Here is a 15,152-nt window from a genome sequence, read left to right as displayed (position 1 = left end):
CAGTGAACGTGATTGTTGGGGGGAGGGCAGCGATGGGGGGAGGATGGGGAGGGGAACACTCAGAAAGAAGGGGAGGGGGTGGGGTTAGGGGGATGTTGGCCCAGAAACCGTGAAAGGGAATAACACTCGAAATGTAAATATGAAATATTCAAGTTAATAAAAAAAAAAAAAAGTTCTCTGGTGCACTTCTCTCTATGAAGTCGCGACAAATATGACCGGCAAAGAGTGGCAAGGTGAACTAATACCACCCAGCATTGTCACCGAAGACCACGGTAGGCAAAGCCCAATGATGACCAGCAAAGAATGGTAAGGCAAACCAATACCACACAGCCTCATCCACTGTTGTTGGGTTCTACGTATATCCTTTCCAAACATCACGTGTTCTCCCAAGCACTCACTCTAGCAAAATACCACATGCCCTTTTTCCAGGCAGCTTCCAGAAAAGCAGGACATAATCTGTTCTCAGCAAAAACATCCTCTCGTAAGACAGTTTCTAGAAAAGCATCACACGATACAGCTGAGTCTCCAAAGAAACCAGAAATTTTCACTCCAGTCACCCTTTCCTGCAAATACCATATAAGATACTGTATTTCTTGGGGGCTGGAGAGATGGCTCAGCGATTAAGAGCTCTGACTGCTCTTCCAGAGGTCCTGAGTTCAAATCCCAGCAACCACATGGTGGCTCATAACCATCTGTAATGGGATCCATTGTGTCTGAAGAGAACAACAGAATACTCTTATATTCAAATATACATATATAATATAATATTATATATATATATATATCAAAAAGGGAAAGAAAGGAAAAGGCAGAAGAACCAGGAATAAAGCACAGAACAGTTGGATTGTAAGGAGTACTTTTTCCCCCCTTATACTCGTTTGCTTCTGCATCTAGTTCCTGTAATGTTTTGCCTAAGCTCTTACAGAAGTCTTTACTTTCAGTGTAAAAATCTGTCCTTGGAAGGGTTTATAAGTTTAAAGACATGGAAACATATAGTTGATGGTTTAAAGACAAGGACTGGAGAGATGGCTCAGCAGTTAAGAGCACTGGCTTCTCCTCCAGAGGACCTGGGTTCAAATCTCAGCACCTACATGGCTGCTCACAACCATCTGTAACTCCAGCTTCAGGAGGTCTGATGCCCTTTTACAAATACGCAAGCAGGCAAAACACCAGCGCACATAAAAATAAATCTGACTTCACCACCTCTCCACTGCACCGATGTCACTCTCGTACTTGTCTTAAACTCGACTGCCTTTGTGTCCTGTGGGTGTATCCATCTGATTCCAGGAAGGAGACAGAATACACAGAAGAAACCTTCCCCAACACTGAAACCAGTGTAAACACCCTGCAGAAGGTACGGCAGAGGAACAAGCTTTTAAAAGATCTAGAAGTACTGATGGGATGGTTGAACTGTGCATCTTGCCTCAGAGCAAGAATACCGGACAATGGTTGGACAGGGAGCGAGAGTGCTGGACAGTGGTTGGACAGGGAGCGAGAGTGCTGGACAGTGATTGGACAGGGAGCGAGAGTGCTGGACAGTGATTGGACAGGGAGCGAGAGTGCTGGACAGTGATTGGACAGGGAGCGAGAGTGCTGTGGCTCCCCTTCCAGACTCCACTGCCTGTGTCTCAGTCCCAGACAGCAGCGCTCCCCCCTCCCTGCACATTCCGAAACAACTGAAGAAATTCTGAAGAGAATTACCCTACCATGGGAGAGGACCTGAGGACGCCATCACCCACTACAACCAGACAGCTCCCGCCTGATTCTGATGCGGTGGGATGCTTAATTTACAAACACTATAAAGGAAGTGACTTTGACTGCAAGTGGAGATTCAGCAGAGCCTGGCAGGAGGAATTGTTGGTGCCAGAGGTGCTAAAATCAAAGAACTTAGAGAAAACAGACAAAAATCGAGCTTTTCCAGGAATGCTGCCCTCGTTCTGCGGAGGCGTTCTTCTCGTGAGAAACACCTTATAGGGTTGTAGAGTGCGTGAAAATCATCCTTGGCCTTATATCTACATCTCCCACCAAAGGGTGTGCACAACATTATGACCCCAACTTTTTTTTGAGAATTAATATTTTATTTTATTTTTTTTAATTTTTTTTATTAACTTGAGTATTTCTTATTTACATTTCGAGTGTTATTCCCTTTCCCGGTTTCCGGGCCAACATCCCCCTAACCCTTTACCCTCCCCTTCTTTATGGGTGTTCCCCTCCCCATTCTCCCCCCCATTGCCGCCCTCCCCCCAACAATCACGTTCACTGGGGGTTCAGTCTTAGCAGGACCCAGGGCTTCCCCTTCCACTGGTGCTTTTACTAGGATATTCATTGCTACCTATGAGATCAGAGTCCAGGGTCAGTCCATGTATAGTCTTTAGGTAGTGGCTTAGTCCCTGGAAGCTCTGGTTGCTTGGCATTGTTGTTCATGACCCCAACTTTTATGATGAAACCTATGATCATGCTGGCTTTCCAATGACGCTTGATGACCACAGTGGACATCTCATGGGATTTCCCATGTAGAAAAGAGGTGTTGTTCTTCCTATGGGGTTGCAATCCCCTTCGGCTCCTTCAGTCCTTCCCCTAGCTCTTCTTCCACTGGGGTCCTGGCTCAGTCCGATGGCTGACCGTGAGTACCTGCATCTGTATTGGTCAGATGCTGACAGAGTCTCTCAGGGGACAGCTATACCACACTCCTGTCAGCAAGCACTTCTTGGCATCAGCAATAGTGTGGGAGTTTGGTGTCTGCAGGTAGGATGGATCCCTAGGTGGGGTGGTCTCTGGATGACCCCTTAAGTTTCCATTTGACTTTTTGTCCCTGCATTTCCTTTAGACAGGAACAATTCTGGGTTAAAATTTTTGAGATGAAGAACAACAATATCAACTAAACCACCAACCAAAGAGTACACACAGAGGGACCTATGGCTCTAGCTACATATGTAACAGAGGATGGCCTTGTCAGGCATCAATGGGAGAGGAGGCCCTTGGTCCTGTGGAGGCTTAATACCCCAGAATAAGGGGATGCTAGAACGGGAAGGCAGGAATGGGTGGGCAGCTGGGGGAGCACCCTCATAGAGGCAAAGGGGAAAGGGGAATGGATTGAGGGATTTGTGAAGGGGAAACCGGGAATGGGGACAACATTTGAAATGGATAAATAAATAAATAAATAAATAAAACCAATTTAAAAAAAGAAAAGAAAAGGGGATATTAATGGAATATCTCCTGGCTAGGGTGGGCACCCATGACTCCTTTTAGAAAAGGTTATGATGACATAAGCCCCCGTCGAGGACCTTCTCGATGCCGAGGGTTCCTGCTGGTCAAGGTGACCAGGCTGGCAGCAGAGTTGGAAATTTTCCTCTTCCTCCACCACCACCACCCAGAGTGGGAAATCTAATGGCTTATGATAGAAGGGGAAGGCCTGGATACCGCGATGATGGCATGGGTGAGACTTGGGACTCTACCATTGACACATGGAGCCCATCAGAACAGCAAATGGCTTAGGAACCACAGGGTGGCTCTGGGTGGAATTATTCCTGTGTGGTCATCTCAGTGGACCTATTACTACCACACAAGAGACTATCCCCAAAGATTTGGCTGGATCTATTATTAGTAAAGGTGGTCGGCGGATCAAACAAATCTGCTGTGCGTCAGGAACATCAATCAAAATTAACGAGCCTTTAGAAGGATCCAGAGGTCAGACCATCACCATCACAGGACCGCAGGGTCGCATACAGAACACACAGTATTTGCTGCAGACAGTGGGGAGCACTATTCTGGCAAGGTTTTCTAAGTCTAGTGAAGAACTGGAAGAGTCTTGCATTTCTCTCTTTTTCAATCGGCTTCCATTTAAATTCAGGGTAGAGAATGCAGAGTTCAGGGTAGTGGGTTTACCAGGCCACACAGCCTACCAGGCAGGACTGAGGGATGCAAGGAGAACCGGCAGCCAGGTCCAGCTCCTTAGACCCAGGTTTGAAACCCATCTAATATCAAAATCACAGATATAAAGTAGCCACAAAAATATATTTATTTTCCAGGTTTCCTGAGACCATCAGACATACGTGTTTTATGGTGGTTGCAACCCAAAAGAACAAGGCCATAACCGTGGGCATCAGACAGGAACATCAGAAATAGCCTGAGAGTACAGAATAGGTGATAAAGCCGAGAGTGGAAGCCTCCCTCCCGAGCTTCCACTGCCAACATCCTCATAGCTTTGCTGCTCCCTGTGCTCCTAGCCACCCCTGAATATACTGTGAATACAAACAAGAGCAGGTGAGACGCCAAGGAGCTTACAGAAGACATGATGGTTGCTGACCTCGGAAGGCTGCACCTTCCTACCTAAGGAGTTTGCTAAGCCCCTCACCCATCAGATTCGTCAAGCTTCACACCTGGTCACCAAAAGCTGTGAGGGGCAAGGAACAAATATTTGACTTAGGACACTTGGTTGATCAGGTGATCTCAGACCGTGCCACCTACCAGGCTGTGAACCCCTCAGACCCTAATCAAGGAGCTGCTCCAGGATCCAGAACCAGGGGTCAATGGCCAGGGCTAATTGGGAAATAGAGTATACAGAAATAATATACAGAAACATATGGATATTTGCTAGTATTTGCTAGTTTCTATAGACACCTTTTCAGGATGGGTAGAAGCCTGTCCTACAAAGGAGACTGCCAATGTGGTGGCAGAGAAGCTTCTGGAAGACATCATGCCCAGGTGTGGATTGCCTACCCTGCTTCTCTCTGACAATGGAGCAGCACTCACCTCTCAGGTAACTCAATCTCTAGCACAGGTTCTGGGGACCAATTGGAAATCACATTGTGCATACAGACCCCAGAGATCAGGGCAAATAGAGAACAAGAATCAGACACTGAAGGAGGCCTGGACCAAATTAACCCCTCAAACTGGCAGTGACTGGGCGTCCCTCCTATCTTATGCCTTTTACAGGGCTAGGAACACCCCCTATACTTTAGGTCTCACCCCCTCTTTGAGATCTTATATGGGAGGTCCCCTCCCATGCTGCCTAACCTCTAGTCCATTATCTTAGCTCAACATGTGTTGGGCCCTACCTTGGTGTTTCCCTCCCCCCTCGCTGAGCCTTTTAGCCTGCCATAGCAAGAAATTGTTTACACCCTTGGGAGCTGCTCTGGGAGCTGCTCTTAGCCCCTGATTTGGGGCTGGGATTCTCCATGGCACCCTTCCTCCCCACTGAGCCTTCCTGCTTGTTGTTGTTAAGAAGTTGTTTATGTCCCTGATTGGGCCGGAACTTTTACCACATAGACTTTTCCTGTTTTCCTGGTTGGGGATTTTCACCTGCCTTGTTGTTTTCCTCGGCTTTTGCCTGGGGTATATAAGGAGATCTCAGTAAAGCCTTGGGGGCACTCGCTGAAAACGGATGACCTGTGTACTTGATTTATTTCAATCTCGCAGACCTACGCCCGATATTCACACACTGTTGGTGCAGGCACCGACAAACATGACCAACAAAAGTTTTTAAAATCCTTAGAAGTCCCCTATCGGGTCCAGAAGCAACTACGGCCCCGCCAGGTTTATGAGTCTGCTCCTCGCTCTAGCCCCCATGGCTCTCTACCACGAGACGAAGTCTAGAGTGGGAGAGACAACTATAGTGGTGAGTTTAGCAAACCAAAGTGGTTGCTTTGCGCCTGGTGGGTCATGCTCCCAGCCACCCAACAGAGACCTCTGGATTCTCGAATGAAGCACACACACACACACACACACACACACACACACACACACACACAGTCATACACACAGTCACACACACAGTCGCACACACAGTCGCACACACAGTCACATGCACACACACAGTCATACACACAGTCACATGCACACACATATCAGTTAATTTTGATATGCCTTGACTACCTTAATGGCTGGGTGTTTCTATCCTCCCCCACTGCTAGCAAACCCTCCCTCTCTTCTGGTACTCCTGAGTTAACATCTTTCAGGTGGTACTGGTTCTGAAGGTATGAAAGGGTCATAGAGAACTTCTGAGGCTTGTGAGAGGCCATGGTAGGCCATTGGCAGTGCAGCCTCAGTGGCAGTTGAAGGTCCAGTACTTAGGGGGTCATGCAAAGAAGTTGAGGCTTGGCACCATGATGAGAACTTATAAGAGGCTATTGGTGAAAATTGATTGTAGCAGAAGACCCCAGTGCACTGGAGGTGCCAGTACCATGGGATGATCACCAAGAACAGCAGCAGCAGTGGAGTGGGTCAACCTGAGCTTAGAGGGCTACAGAGGGCAGAGCTGGAGAACTGATAGCCGTTGGAAGGAGCCCAGAAGACCATGTGTGCATCCCAGACATTGGAACAAGAAGCCGTATAGTTGAAGTTGCTTTGGATCCCAAGATATTACAGATGCCACAGTCATGGGCTATCTGCTGAGGAAAGCTATTAACAGGAAGTAGAACCAGCCCAAAAGAAAGAAGTTGCAGTCAACAAAGATGAAGGGAGTTGGAGATCTGAAGAGTGCTCTGACATCAGACGTGAAGACGCTGAGTTTGGAGCTTGCCCAGCTGACTTCTGTCTTTGGTCCAGTCTTTCCTCACTATGATGTTTTAGAATGGTAATGTATATCCTGTGATGTTGGAAATATGCGACCTGGCTTTTTTTTTTTATAGGGGAGTGCAGTTAAAAGATTGCATAAATGTCAGAAGAGACTTTAAACTTTGGACTTTTAGCATTGGGATACTGTTACAGACTATGGGGACTTTGGAAGTCAGACTAAAGTATTCTGCATTTTGTTATGTCTAGGTAATGCCCCCATAGAGTCAGGTGTTTGAGAAGTCTATGGGGGCCAGGCAGTGGAATGTGGTGATTTGAATATGCTTGGCCCAGGGAGTAGCACTCTTCAAAGGTGTGGCCTTGTTGAAGGAAGTGTGTCACTGTGGGAGTGGGCTTGGAGACCCTCCTCCTGGCTTCCTGGAAGATCATCTCTCCTGGCTGCCTTCAGACCAAGATGCAGAAGTCTCAGCTCCTTCTCCAGCACCATGTCTGCTTGCATGCTGCCATGCTGCCTGCCATGATGATAATGGACTGAACCTCTGAAACTGTAAGCCACCCCCACTTAAAGGTTTGTGTGGGGGCTCGAGACCCCATATGAACAACAATGCCAAGCAACCAGAGCTTCCAGGGACTAAGCCACTACCTAAAGACTATACATGGACTGACCCTGGACTCTGACCTCATAGGTAGCAATGAATATCTAGTAAGAGCACCAGTGGAAGGGGAAGCCCTTGGTCCTGCTAAGACTGAACCCCCAGTGAACGTGATTGTTGGGGGGGAGGGCGGTAATGGGGGGAGGATGGGGAGGGGAACAGCCATATAGAAGGGGAGGGGGAGGGATTAGGGGGATGTTGGCCGGAAACCGGGAAAGGGAATAACACTCGAAATGTAAATAAATACTCAAGTTAATAAAAAAAAAATGAAAAAAAAAACTATGTTGACTAGGTTTTTTCTTGTAGCTTGATGACATTATCTTATAAATGGACACTATATTCCATATTCCTATAAGGCGTATTAAACATTTTTCATGTGAACTATAAGACTGAATTTTATGAACATTTTTACAGATTGAAAAATAATCAAATGTATATATTCCTTGAACAATTGAGAAAAGTGTAAAGATTAGTCAAATAGCAGTCAGCATTTTGCTTTAATCAATATTTTATGATAAACAATATTTGACTATAAGGAATTGAAATGGTAAACAATTTTTACACTTATTTGCATTTGTTTACTGCATGGTAACAAAATCATGTGGTATGCTATAATAATAAAAATAATTTTTGAGAACAAAAAAAAGGTTTGTGTCTATAAGACTTGCCTTAGTCATGGTGTCTCTTCCATGGAAACCAAGATAGGAACCCAAACAGAGCGGGACCCTGGAAGCAGGAGCTGATGCAGGGGCCACAGAGAGATGTTGCATACTGGTTTGCTTGCCATGGCTTACTCAATTTGCTTTCTTATAGAACTCAGGACCACCAGCCCAGTGTTATCACCACCCACAGAGGGTTGGACCCTCCTCCACTGATCACTAACTGAAAAAAAATAAAAATAAAATGCCTTACAGATGGATCTCATGGAGGCATTTCCTCAACTGAGGCTTCTTTCTCTCTCATGACTCTAGCTTGTGTCAAATTGACACCCATCACCAGCCAGTACAGCCAGTGTTATATATAAAACAATATTACTTTAGGTTTGTTCATTCTCAGGCAACTAGTTACTGACCTGGGCTATGTTCATCCTGCATTCAATTCCCCTTATGAACTGGCCAAAGAGCGATACGGAAGCTTCAAGATGTCGACCCTTTCGACATCCTTCAACATCCCTTCAGCTGTGATCACCAGTACGTTCAAATTACTTTTGTTGGTGATTCATTTGACAATGTTAGGAGGTATCTGTTGGTGTAAGAGACCTTGGGGTGTCTGAGAAGACATTCAGATGCGAATGACTCATCTGACCTTAAAAATAACAATAGGATGCGCGGTGGTGTACACCTTTAATCCCAGCAGAGGCAGCCGATCTCTGTAAAGTCTAAGCCAGCCTGGTCTACAAAGTGAGGTCTGAAGATATCCAGGACTGTTACACAGAGAAACCCTGTCTGCGGGGGCAAAAAGAGTAAGTAAATAATCAAAATCAGAAATGTGGGATGTGCCACTGAAAGACCCCCAGAGCGGGGAGACCCTCACTCAAGTCTCGAGACCCCCCAAGAACTCACACAAGAGACCGTCCTTGTTGTAATCACATGAGGTTTATGGATAGCAACCAGTGCACTGGGGTCGAGACTCGTATCCCACACAGGGGCAGTGGAGTTCGACCCTGAGAGGCTGGGAAAAGAGGTATTTAAAGGGAGAAACTGAAAGATCCCACGCAGAGAGACCCTTACTCAAGTCTTGGGAAATCGCGGACCCCAGACACAGAGAGACCATTTTGGATGTAATAAGCAAAGGCGAGGTTTATTACAGAGACCTATTACAGAGATCTCTGGGCCGACACATATCCCACGCAGGAGACAGAGGTGTCGACCCCGAGAGGCTGGGAGAAAGAGCATTTAAAGGCAGAGGCTGTGAGCCCAGGGGATGGGGGGATGTCAAAGGGGAATGCACCACAAGTTACAGGATTGTTTTATGGCTCCAGGAGATAAGGGGACGCCAGAAGGTTTTATGGCCCCCTGGTTCCTGGAACAGAGCTACTAAATCAGGAGAATGGTTGGGTCTTTAGGTCCTCATTATTTTTAAAAGTTTGTCAAAATTGATGAAGCATCTGTATTTGAAACACCTCTGGTTAGGCTTGGGCTGTCAGGTTTCCTGGAATGCTCTCTGTAGGACACAATGGCTGAAAAGCACAAGTAGGGGCTTATCAGGGTCTGGAGGACATCTGGTTAAAGTATGACTCTGAGTAAGCTGGGGGGATGTCTTTGGATGGTTTATGGGTCAGTCCTCGATAGCCTGAGCTGGTTTTTGTATTCCTTTTCTTTATCGTTATGGCCTGCTATTCCTGGCAGCAGGGCTTACTCTTTTAATTTTATATTTTTAAACCTTAAATTCATATAATTTTCTTTTCATTCCCCTCTTCTTCTACTAAATAATTCTAATCTTAGAATTTCGATATCAAGTCTCATATTTGGTCTCACCAGTTGTCCTAACTGACTGGTACTGTTGTCTCAGAACCATCAACCACACAGCACCCACTCAATTTTTAACAAAAGCAATTAACCTGTTTGTCACGCAGGGGCCAAAAACTAAAACCAAGAAAATTATTAGTAATGTCCCAGCTATAGCAGAGAGTAGGTTAGTCATCTAAGGAGACCGAGTGAACCAAGACTCAAACCAACCTCGTTAAGCGTCTTTATCTTTTTGAAGGAGTCAAGCCTATTAACTAGTTTCTTTAACACACATGGACCTATAATCAGAAGTAGAAGCAAAACTAAGAAGGGTCCCATAAGGGAAGATATCAGAGTAGTCATCCAAGGAGATCTACTAAACCAGCTCTTGAACCATTCCTTATGTGTTTCTCTGTCTCTGTCTTTTGTCTAACCTTTCTTTAAGTTTATTCATGGAGTCTTTAATTACTCCTGAATGGTCTGTATAGAAGCAACATTCTTTTAGTGTAGCACACAGGCTCCTTCTTTAAGGAATATCAGGTCTAATCTTCTCCTATTTTGAAGGACTACCTCTGAGAGGGAGGTTAGGTATTCTTGGAGGTCAGCTAAAAAGTCTTTCACTCTTTTTATATCTGAGTCAATGGCAGTTCTGGAATCTCTATAAGCCTTGTATTGTAACAGCAGATGTCCTTGTGCTGCCCTTGTAGCACCTAGATAGCCTTAGCCCTAAGTAATTTTCAACTCCTTTTTTTGTCTTATTAAGTCTTTAGCATCAGGATTCCAATCTGGACACTATCTGAACCTATACACCAAGGTCATGACTGTCTTTCAGAACTTCTAAACTTATACAGGTTGTGATCCCTGAGGCACAGTCCCAAGAAGTGTTAGGAGTACTAACATATGTAATGTTACATCATTTGTAATAGAAATCAAGCCTATTCTTACACCTATCTCGATGGAACCCAGGACAAACATGACTGAATTTCCCTCTAGGTCCCAGCTCTCAGCCCTAACAGCTAGTACACGGCTGGTGAGGGCTGAGAATTGACGGCTGTCAGGGTGATTAGCAGCACCAGGTATGGTCCTTTCCAGCGAGGCTCGAGTGTCTGGGCTCAGTGTAGCTGCTTCCGACCTGGAACTGATCAGATGTCTCAGGGGTCTCTGGGGTATAGGCTGTTGTCAGCTGTGACCAAACTTCTTTTCGTATCACCTGTAGGTCTTTTAACCTGGCATATAAATCATTATTACTATGACATGTTGGTTCAGTAACATCATCTAATACAGTCAGGGGAGCTGAGGCCCCATATAAGATCTCAAAGGGGGTAAGGCTGAATCTGGAAGGGATATTTCTTGCTCTGAGAGCAAGAGGGAAGGAGTGTCACCCAGTCTGTGCCAGTCTCCATGGTCAATTTGTTCAGGGTCTCTTTTAGAGTTTTATTTATTTACTCTACCTGTCTTGAACTTTGAGGTCTATAAATATAGTGTAATTTTTAATCGACCTCTAAATACTTGGCCACACCCTGGCTTACCTTGGCAACGAAAGTAGGGCCGTTGTCTGACCAGATTACCTTGGGCACTCCAGACCGGGGAAAGATTTCTTCTAGTATTTTCTTGATGACTACGGAGGCCGTCTCTTGCTTGGTGAGGAAGGCTTTTATCTATTCCTGGAAAGGTATCTACAAGCACTAGGAGATACTTGTGATCATATTTTTTTGGTTTTATCTCAGTGAAGTTCACTTCGACTTTTTACTAAACTCTCTAGGTCTCTTTGTCCTGTTTGTTTGTTAAGCATTCACTTACTGACATACCTTATACTTTTTTACTCTCTTGGCTAAAATCTTAAAGTCTATTATATATATTTTAACTATTTGGACAAACTTCTTATCTCTTAAATGAGTCCATTTTTTTATTTGGCAAAGTGAGTCTTTTGTTTGTTCTCTGGGGGGTATAGCTTTCTCCCCAAGTGTGTCATTGTCCTTTTATCTTCTAAACAACTTGGGCCTTTTCTTCTGTTGTACATTCTAAGTGAGGCCATCCCTTAGTCCAATCCCAGTTCCCAGTGGCTGTCTCTTGTAGGCCTGTAACCAGGATAGGCTCCTGTATAGCCATTTCCCGAGCCACTTTATCTGCTTTGTTACTGTCCCATGTCACTGAATCTCTTCCCTCCTGTTTTCCTGGGCAATGAATAGTACTCACAGTTGTTGGCTTCATTAGGGCATCTAAGAGATGGCAAAGACATCTGTGGCACTGATGTGTTGGGGGGTTGGGGTTTAGCCATTCTAGATGACATTTGTGTTGTCCACCATGGCAGCACCCACTTATCTCTGACCTTCATGAAGAGAACTGTTCCCATCTGTGGACAGGTCCTCGGCTTTCAGCAGGGGTCAATCAGCCAGTCGCAGAGGTCTTTCCTCCACCCATGGGCTTCTGCCAGTACTTGACACTCGTGCTGTGGTGGCTCCAGATCCGGATTGGGCAGCAAGGTGACCAGATTGGCCCCAACTGGTGGAGAATCTAGTCCATGGCAGCTGACCAGTGGTCCCATCTTTTGGGACATTCTATTCAAAGGCAAGACACCAGCCACTCTACCATAGTTTAAGTCCTGGATTGAGTGATAATTGTTAGTGCCTGGCAGGCAGGAGTGATGTGTTCCAGGCAGAAAAGCACTGAGCCACACATCTCCCAGCATCAGGTACTGGTGCACTGAGACGGGTCTTAAGCTCCACATACACAGTCTGTAGATATGCATACACATGGCCTCACCCAGCGATTTTAGCCCACGCAAGCCATTTTGGAGAGCAATTTTTTCATGAGCAAGGGATAGGGGCAGTCAGGGATGACTATGAACTAGTGGGTTACCCAGCCCACGCCAAGGTCCACTGTTCTTCGGGCAGTCCATAAGTACTGTTCGTTGTCAGTTGTACTCAAGGTCTTTGGATATTGGCCCACTGGGGGGGCACAGGAGCACAGAGTATTGGGTCCCTGTATCCACACTTCCCTTCTATCTCTGTATATAGCCAGCACTCTAGGACCAATAAGCTCTCTAGTGGCCCCTCTTGTTTTTTCTTGGGCAGTCCCTGACCCAGTGTCCTTTTTCTTTGCATTAGGCACACTGATCTTTAGCCAGGAATTCTCTTCTGTTGCCAGGTATTATCTTCCTAGGTTCCCTAACTACTGTGGCCAGTATATGTTCCTCTCTCGTCTTTTATCTCTCTTTAGCTCTCTAACTTCCTCTTCTTTTTGTCTCTTTTCTTCTCTAGCTTCTTGCTCTTTTTATCTTTTTTCTCTTTTAACCTTACTATCTCAGCAACTTAGCTTAACCCTTTAAATTTCTGTAACTTTTTCTTCATATCCTTTTCTTATCTTAGCCAAATTGGTGGGGCATTTTCTAGCCCCTCAGAGACCCACCCTTGGAGCCTGGCGGCAGACCCGGAGCACTCCCTACCTTTAGGCGTCTGAAGAGAGCAGGCAGAAGTGAGGGCCTTCCATCCGTGTCTGGAACATTTTTTTCTGGCCTCTAGTAGGATTCCGTCTTTCCTAGGTGGTAAAGAAGACCTGTAACAGTTACTAACAAGCATCTCAAATGGGATGGTGAGAAAACAAGGGAATCTCGAGAATAGAGGTCCACTGAAGAGGGCAAATAGCATTTAGTCACACAGCTAAGCCAGGAGGCTTTCTTGGGACAAAAAAAAACCTTGTGTCTGTGAAACAGAAAAGTGAGCAGAGGGGCAGCCTATCTGTTACCGGCTGTCTCTCTGGACTTAGATTTTCCCTTAAGGAGTACCTCCCTACAGTGTCAGCTCCGTGGCTTTAAGGATGGAGAGACGTTAGAACCTGGGTGTTAGATACTGAGCAGCTGACAAAGGAATTGTAACCAGTTCACCTGGGACTTTCAAGACCTCAGTAGCAGCCCTTTACCAAACTGTCTCAGTGGGCTAAAGGCCCATGGAAAAGAAAACATTAATCCTGACCTTGGCCACAGCCAAAGCCTGAATTTTAAATTCTGACTGGCAAAACACAACAAAGTTCTTCACAGTTTGTTGTAGATTCTTTTTTGAAATATTTTAGGGGCTTCTCTGCCCCCCAACCTGGGACACTTCGACCACAGGGGCAGGAACTGGCTGCTGTGGGGATAGGATCAAAGGCATTCTCTATGTTAATGATGACCAGTGAGAAAAGTAATTTAATGCTGGAGACTGACTCCTCTCTTGGAATAGGGCCAGCAGATAAGGCAGGCTCCCTAAAAAACTTCTCTTAATGAGCACTCTCTTTTTGTGAGCAAGAGTTGAAGGTCTGGCCACTAAAAGCAGAAATTCCTTTCTTGTTCTTGTTTTCCCCCACCTCACTCTCAGCCTTTTTAGATCATTCTTCCTGTAGCATTTTTAACACAGCCTGTCCCTTTTTTTATAGCCTGTTGACAGCATTTCTGATCTTTTAGGCAGCTGCGCACTAAGTGTCATACTGGCTGAAACTCCGCCTTTAAGATTCCTTGTTCTCAAGCAAAATTTAATCTTTTCTCAACTTATCTCAGCTGTCCACCATGAGATTCCTAGAGATCGCAAACCAAGGTGTAGCGATTCACTAAGAAATCTCTCTATAGTGTTTCTTTTTATCTTAAGCCTTTTCCTTTTAAACAGCTCCTGAAGAGCCAGAAAAATTGGGTGAGACTTGAGAAGTCCCCATTCTCTCTGTAGCAGCTCCGCAGCTAGTTTCGCTCCCCCCTACTGTGTGCTGCAAGCACAAGCACAGATAAAACACAATGTTTTAAAAAGTAACGTTGGCTATCAGCCAACACACCTCCACTAGAGCGGGGTCCATAAAATTAAGTTTTTTTACTCACTATACTTGTTTTATAGCCGAAGGCCTAATCTGGGGAACTTTTTTTTTTTTATTTATGAGCGGTTTCTTCCTCAAGGTTTTTGTTAGTCTGTTTACACAACTGTTAACAGCAGCTAGGCTGATCAAGGGGAGTAAAGGGAGGGGCCTCTCTCCTTGGGGAGGAGGCTCAAGAGAGAAAGACAAAACTCCCTGGCAGAAAACAATTTCTCTCAAGCAAACTATTTTTAACTTTTAACTTAAGCACCAGGAGAACCAAGTAAAACTCTTTGACGAACAAAGCAAACAGTTTCATGATTTCAAACAGTCGTCAGTCCAAGATTTCAAACACAGTTGTCAGTCCAAATTCAAAAACGAAACAAAAGCCAAAAAGACACCCGACAATACCACAGAAAACAAACCAGACAAACGAGACCAAGACAAAGCATCCTATAACCAATTTCCACAGATGCCTGGTACCTTCAGTACCTGGCCCAAACTGCAGCTTTACCTTAGCTGCTTTTGGGATGAGATGGACCATCTGATTCCACCTCCCAACAGGATTCCAGAGTGTCCTCTTGTCCTAAAGACCAAGCACACTTGTCCCCGCCTATACTTAAATAGGCAGCCGAACTCGACCTCTGACGGAGTTGGATTCCTCGTCCACTCCCGCCTAGGTAAAAGGAGCATTCCATCTCCTTTGTTCCAGAAAACCAGAGTCAGG

The 15,152-nt window shown here is 45.4% G+C and overlaps 1 pseudogene; it reads left to right on the top strand.

Moving 5' to 3' along the window:
- The first annotated feature begins 211 nt into the window (after window positions 1-211).
- LOC116893399 lies at window positions 212-4,543 on the top strand (annotated as a pseudogene).
- Window positions 4,544-15,152: the final 10,609 nt, after the last annotated feature.

Source organism: Rattus rattus, chromosome 2 (assembly GCF_011064425.1).
Source record: "Rattus rattus isolate New Zealand chromosome 2, Rrattus_CSIRO_v1, whole genome shotgun sequence".
Classification (NCBI taxonomy): Eukaryota; Metazoa; Chordata; class Mammalia; order Rodentia; family Muridae; genus Rattus; species Rattus rattus.
The sequence above is the reverse complement of the archived record's forward strand: the minus strand, read 5'-3'. Positions and strand labels throughout refer to the sequence as shown.